The sequence below is a fragment of the Nannospalax galili genome, unplaced genomic scaffold (genome assembly GCF_000622305.1).
Source record: "Nannospalax galili isolate Female #2095 unplaced genomic scaffold, S.galili_v1.0 scaffold96, whole genome shotgun sequence".
NCBI lineage: Eukaryota > Metazoa > Chordata > Mammalia > Rodentia > Spalacidae > Nannospalax > Nannospalax galili.
This window is the reverse complement of record NW_008342018.1, coordinates 6,398,473-6,405,632: the sequence shown is the minus strand read 5'-3', so window position 1 is coordinate 6,405,632 and position 7,160 is coordinate 6,398,473.

Genomic DNA, 7,160 nt, shown 5'->3' with positions numbered 1-7,160 from the left:
TTATTCACATTTTCTAAGCCCCAGTCCTCTGTGAACTGATATATCTCAAGCTTAGGGACTTGGTGTGGACATAATTGCAGGGGTGTTATTAGCATACCTTTCACCCCTTGCTTCACTGGGCTTTTACACAGTTATTATCTAAATATTAAGGTGAGAATGGCTTAAATTTTCTTTAACTTTTTAAAATTCATTGATAGGGAAGTGATTTAATATAGGGGGAAATATGATTATATGCTAATTCATTGTTTTATATCAAGATTTTTCAATTTGTAATTCATAAAAAGATTAAAAAAAAACCATGACCATGAACTGGAAGCAGTGTGGTGCTGTTTTCCATGTCTATTATCTTTCTGTTAAAAAATATTTAATTAACAAAAGTTGAGGATACCTAAGAAAATGTATTAAGAACATTTGAAAATATTACAGTTAAAAATAGCTCAGATCTTTCCAATGTGAACATCTGATTTATTATATTTAAATTTATTTTATTTTTGAGTATTTTATAAATGAGCACTATATATTATTTCTGCCCCTCTTTTCCTCCTTCTCTCCACATACAGAAATTGTATGTGTACCTGTGTACTTCCTACTGAGTCCATTTAGTTTTGCTCACTTGTACATTTGTTGCTAAAAATTAATCTGGGAGGTGTAAACTATATCTGGCCACCTCCTCCCTTGGTCCCTACAACAAAGTGAAGTACAACTTCACCAAACTGCAGTTTGAAAAACCAGTGATTCTATTGGGCTTACTTACAGAGCAGTGGATGAGGGCTTACTTACAGAAGTGTGGCTGTTTCCCTTCTAAGGCCACACCAGAAAGTCTCCATCCAAGCAAGGATCCTGACTTTCCAGCAGCAGTAGGAAATGGTGAGACACACCCCATGGCTTCCTCCACGTACCCTTAGTCCTTCCCTCTCATGTAAGTAGGACCAACTGGTTCCTTGGGAGGTGTGGCTGACTTCTCCTGCCCTTTTCTTGCAGAGTGTAAACAGTCAACAAGTTTTGTTATGATCCAAGGCAATCAAGTGCAATGAAGCTTGGGAAGAAGGCATCTGTCCATGACTTGCCAGTCAGAGAACAGTCGTATGAAACACTCCATCCCTTCCTCCAGCTCTTACATTATTTCTGTCATCCTCTTCCACAAGAGTCCCTGAGTCTTGGAGGGAGTGATATAGTTGTAAGACAATCTTCCTTCCAGTGTGGTGAGATACTGAACTCTTGGGCCTTTTCATCATCTATTTCTAAGACATGGCTGCTGGCCCATCCCAGGTGTAGTCCCCCTACTATAAAAACACAAATGAAACAAGCAGGGAAGTCTAAATGAACACTGAATACTGTAATAACCTAACCTATGGGTTTAAACACAAATGATTGGAAGGTACCTTAGCAGGTATATCACATTCATCTAACAAAGCAATTGTAGTGGTTTCCCACCGAAGCTTATGACTCCTCCTGCCACTAGAGGTTGGCCTGGCTTGCAGTACCAGATGTGTGTTCCTGCCCAAGGAGCACACCTTAAATTCAATTGGAAATTTGTCAGTTGTACATAGGCTAGTCTCACCATTATTAACACCAGCAGGTACATCTGGTTTGGCAAGTCATTAGTGTAGCATGTGGGGCACATCATTAAGCAGAACTTTCAGGACTGTTCTTCCTTAGTGATTATGTTTAGCACCTCCTGGTGCTATGACCACCAGCCATCTGGTGGCAGGGAGTTTCCAGCTTAGTCCCAGACTGATTTCTCCCTTTCTCATGCTGACATCATGTAGTGTCGGCAATAGGGTCTTCTGGTGTGCAACCAACATTAGTGGCAATCGCTGTTATAGTTTTGGGGACCTCCGATGTCTCCCTTGGCCACCAGCTCATAGGGAGACAAACCTAACCCCTGGTACTGGAATTTTCATTAACAATTGTACAGTTTGGGAGAACTTCTATTTTTATTTTCATGGGATATCTGTTTACTCTTTGGCATCTATAGGCACAGGTTATTGTAGACTTTTTTCCAACCATCCTGGTGGATATCACTTGAGCCTTACCCAACCATAAAACTCCCAAGAATTTCACAACTATACCTGACCTTTATACCACCTGTGAATTTATTTTCCATCCGTATTTCTTCAAGTGTATTTGATATCTCTCAAATGGGTTCCACATCTGCAAAATACTCAGAAGTTACTCAGAAGTTACTGAATCAAACATAAAGTCTAACACAATATGGAAAAACATCCATTTGTATTAGTTTCTCAAAATCCATGTTAGGTACAATAGCTTGGATAAGAGGTGTTAATTTAGTTAGTACTTTACTATCTTTAGTCATTTTCTTGGAGCCATTTGGTATCATGGAGTATCCAGTTCATCTGCCTGTATGCCCAGTTATTATTTGTTAAATGAGAATGGTTAGTACGTGGTGTCAGCAGAATTCAATCAGGTTGCCTGTGGGACTGAATTTCTTTGCAGGCTTTACAGGAGTCAGTGCTCCTTTAGGAGCCAAGCTCTCAGCATGGGGTTGTATGCCCTAATACTTTTCACTTGACCAGATCCTGTTGTCCACATGTCTTAGCTATTAGATTAACTATTTTTCCTTTATGGATAGAATGTCTGAGTCTCGATAATGATCATACCAACACTTAACCTTTTTACTGGGTCTTGTGATTGTGAAACATTTGGAATGTATCAGAGATATTTGTTGTTGATTTGAATTGGTTTTGTTCTTTCCTCATTATTGCTGCTGTTTTGTTTTGTGTTTTTAAATCAAGAGATTGTACATATTGCAGTAGGTACCCATCTCATGATGCTGTTAGGAGAAAGGCTATGCATCTTTCCTAGCACTTCTGCAAGTTGGTGGTGGTATTGTGGTGTGGACAGTGATGCATATACCTAAAGCTGAAAATCAAAGTAGTTCAGAACCATTTTTAATACTGGTTAATGATGAGAGCTGCTATTTGTAAAGCATCAAAGATAGAGCTAGACTCTGAATTTGTTTTCCCTTTTTTGATAACAATTAGCTCAGCTACCTATAAAAGTTAACAATATCTAATCAAATAGATATGCTATAAGGACATTTACTTGGTATTAATTTTCATCTAAGTAGAAATACAAGAAGAGTATCGCCTCACTTCAAAATGTAGAAAGGAGGGGTGAGCTGGCACAGTAAGATAAAGGTGTCAAGTCTGACAGCATGAGTTAAATCCCCCAGTTCCTAAAAATTGTCCTCTGACCTGCACACACATACGTGTAAGTATGCACACATATATGTGCATACACATAATATACAAATAAATGTAGAAATTTTGAAATAACATGGAGATAGGAATATTCCCAAAAATATTTACCTGGTTATGAGGCCAAGCTATCATTATTTTATATTAATTGCATGATCTTTCAAGTCAAAATAGCTATGTTCAAAGTCTAATTTCAATGCACTTAATCTCTTAATTTTTCATATACTGCTCAGATCAGTGCTTTATGATCTTGTAAGCATAGGCAATTATATCATCTGTGCGGCAGAGTGATTGGGAGAGTTAAGTAGATATGGAAGAGGCACTCAGAACGCTCTCTGGTGCATAATTTGTTCTCAAAGGGCATAGACTTCATGGTGATAGTACTTTTTTTCTAGTCATATTTGCCTCAATTCCAAGAAAATAACTCATTCCCCTAATACAGATGTTTACTCTAAAGAATCCAGAGGTTCCCTGCCTCCTTATTATGAAAAAAATGGAAGACAGCTTTACAGGAACTAAAAATCTTCTAGAGTCCTGTTCAGGGGACTCAAGGGCACACCTCCCCATGGCAGTGATGATAGTATCTGAGTAGTTTTTTGTGCCACCAACTGGAGTGCCTGAGCTTCACTCAGGTGTCTTTCTGTCCAGTAAACCAATACCACCATGACATGAGCTAAGTCATGATGGATATAGGGAAAGAATTATCACAGGCAAGGTACTCCAGGAAACATTCTAGGCAGTGTACATAGTCAGTGAAAGATGTTGAGTATACCCCTTTCAAAATTGAAGAATCATGAGCTGGAGAGATAATTCAGTCACTAAAGATCTTTATTCCCAACCATGAGGACCTGACTTTGATTTCCAAAACCAGCACCATTATATGTGGCACATACCACTTACTCTAGTGATGTTAAGATGCACTTAGGCGAATCCCTGAGTTTAGCTGGCTAGCCAGTCTAGTCTAATTGGTAAAGTTAGAACAATGGGGACTCCAACTCAAAAATCAAGGTGGATGGTGTCTGAGGAACAACAGTCAAGATTTTGTTCTGGAATCACACAAATATACATCAACACACACACACATTCATAAAATTGAAGAATAAATTTAATTATTTTCAATTTATTCTGTTAACGAGAGAAAGAACATGTGTGTTACTTTATATGTGCCAAATTCTAGAGCGTTGCTCCCTTGCAAACCATTCTATTTATCAATTATTTAAGGTAACAAGGACTCAGCCTCCCTTCAAAGAGTGCTCCATATGTCCATTATCCAGGATGCAATTCCACAGTCCATCCTCCCTCTCTGAATCCTAATTATCAATATCCAGTCAAATAAATCTTGATTCAAGACCTAACCCATATGAGTCTAACCATAGTATCATTGTGAAAACTAAGTTTTAGTAAGTCTGCCCAATTGAATATTCATACTGAATTGAAGAGATTGAGAATAAAGATACATGCCTTATTAAGATAGAAAAAATGCTCCAGTAACAAAAATCAACTTTCCCTCCCCCATCAGTAACATATGTGACATAATGCATTAAATCCAGTGGTGGGGAGGTATTGGGGGAGTTATGGATGGGGGGAGGGTGTCTAAATATGATTAAGATTTATTATATGGAATGCACAAAAATTCAGTTAAAGCACGTATTTAAAACAAAAGAAAAATAAAATACAGACCAGGCTAGGACAATTCTTGAGCAGACAAAACAGCTACGTTTTAAAAAGAGACATAGCCTAGATTTGGATCATTGATTGATTTTCTCCCTTAGCAGCTTAAATAGTGTCCTTTCAAACTAGGAGAGATAGTCTTAAGGAAGACAACTTCCATGACAGTTCCAAGTCCAGTCCTCCAAGCCCTGTATCCGAAGTATATCCTGTCTTCAGCAATAGGGTCTTGCAATCTTTCTACCTTCTCTTTCACCATTGTCCCCGAGACATGGGTGGGTGAGGTTTAATTAGGAGTCCTATCCAGGGACATACACTGCAGTCTCTTATTCTCTACACTTTGGCCAGTTGCAGTCTTTGAGGGATAAACTAGTATTCTCTCTACCCCCTGTTCCACTATGTTCCATGAACCTTAGGTGTAAAAGTTCCCCTGTAGATGTGCACAGAGGGCTGGGCATCTCACAAACACTTATTTTCTGTGTATGACCAGTTGTGGAACTCTATATTAGTCTCCATCTGTTGAAAAAAGAAGCTTCTTTGATGAGTGGTGAATGGTGTACTTGGAATATAAGGATAAATATTTAATATAAGGGTAAATAAATATAAAATAAGGATAAATAAATATAAACATAAGAATAAATATAGATATAAGGATAAATAAATATTTAATATAAGGATAAATATTTAGCATGCAGTAATAAATTTCATCGTTCTAGGGATATGACAGAGATAGGGTTTTCTCTAGGATCTATGACCTCTCCAGTTATGTGTATTTGAATATGTTTACAATGCCACTGATGAGGTCTCTCCCATTGAGAGTGCTTTACGGTCAATTAGATAGTAGTTGATTACTTCCAAGATAAAAGTGCCACACTACTGTGCCCCATGGTGCATGAACATAAGGAAACAGAGTCTTCCAGGTTCACGGGAACTTGCTCATATGAACTTGCAGCAAGGGTGACAACATGCACGAGACCCATCAGACTCAATCAGACAAAAACTCAGTGCAGAACTGGAGGAGTAGGCAGTGGACCTCAGCCTTAGCTTTGGAACTGCTGAGAGCTGATTACTGCTGGGTGAGGGAACAAGTATGATACTAGATAGGTTAATTAGGCTTCAGTGAATCAACTTGCACTGAGGGACATCTGGTCACAAAAGCATGGCTTGATAGGCCTTAACATATATGACAGAACACATGAAATCCAGTGGGGATGAGGGGGTGCAGATGAGGGAAGGGATCTAAATATGATTAAGAGGTATTGTATGAAATTCACAAAAAAATCAATAAAAATATACATTGAGGAAAAAAATAGACCCACCTTTGCAGACTGCAGGTATAAATGCAACATACGTTGTGTCATTTCTGACAAATTCCCAGGATTTCAGCCAGTCACATGGCACAACAAGATAAACTTCAAAGGGCATGCCGCCCTGAAAACACCCAGTCTCTTCTAATAAGCGAAAAGTTGTAACCATGAGCAGTCAAGGAATTGCTTTGTGTTGTTTCCCTGTTCCCTCTAGAATACATGCCTCTAAAACTGAATTTTCAGAGCCCTTTTGCTGCAAAGTTTCTCCGTTTCTTTTTCTTGAATTTTGCATTTTCTTATAATTTTTCTCTTAATAGTCAAACTAAATATCCTGTAAAATCTGACCCTGATGAACAAGAATAACAGTACTCCATCCAATCCTTACTCACAAGAGTATGGGAAGAAACAGGTGGAGCCAGGAGAGAAGCTGATGGACAGGCAAGCATACCTGAAGCTCTCTGTCATCTCAAATCTCTTCACAGGCGGGGTGGTTCCTTGTCTCCTCTAAGCACAGGCCAGGAGGTCTTTGAGCACTGAGGTACTACTCACAAAACTTCTGCCCCATGTTTCTTGGTGAGTCTCTATCCTCTAACCTGGGCAGGGGTAATAAATCCTGTGCTCAGAAAATGAGCATATTTAATATAATATAGGGCTGGAGTGATAGTTCAGTGCTTTAGAGAATATACTTTTCTTTCAGATGACCTGAGTTCAGCTACCACATGCCGCTCAAACACCAAGAGATCTGATGCCCTCTTTCTGGTGTTATATCTGCATTCACATGCACAAATCCCCACAGACACACATACACATACATGTCAGTAAAAATAAAATATTCTAAACAAATAATATTTAATAAAACAAAGTGATTTTCCTTTGGTCATTGTGATAACTTTTTAATTTATGAAGGATTAATTTCTGTTACTCCTGTAAGAATGCAATATATCCCCTTTTCAATAATTTACTT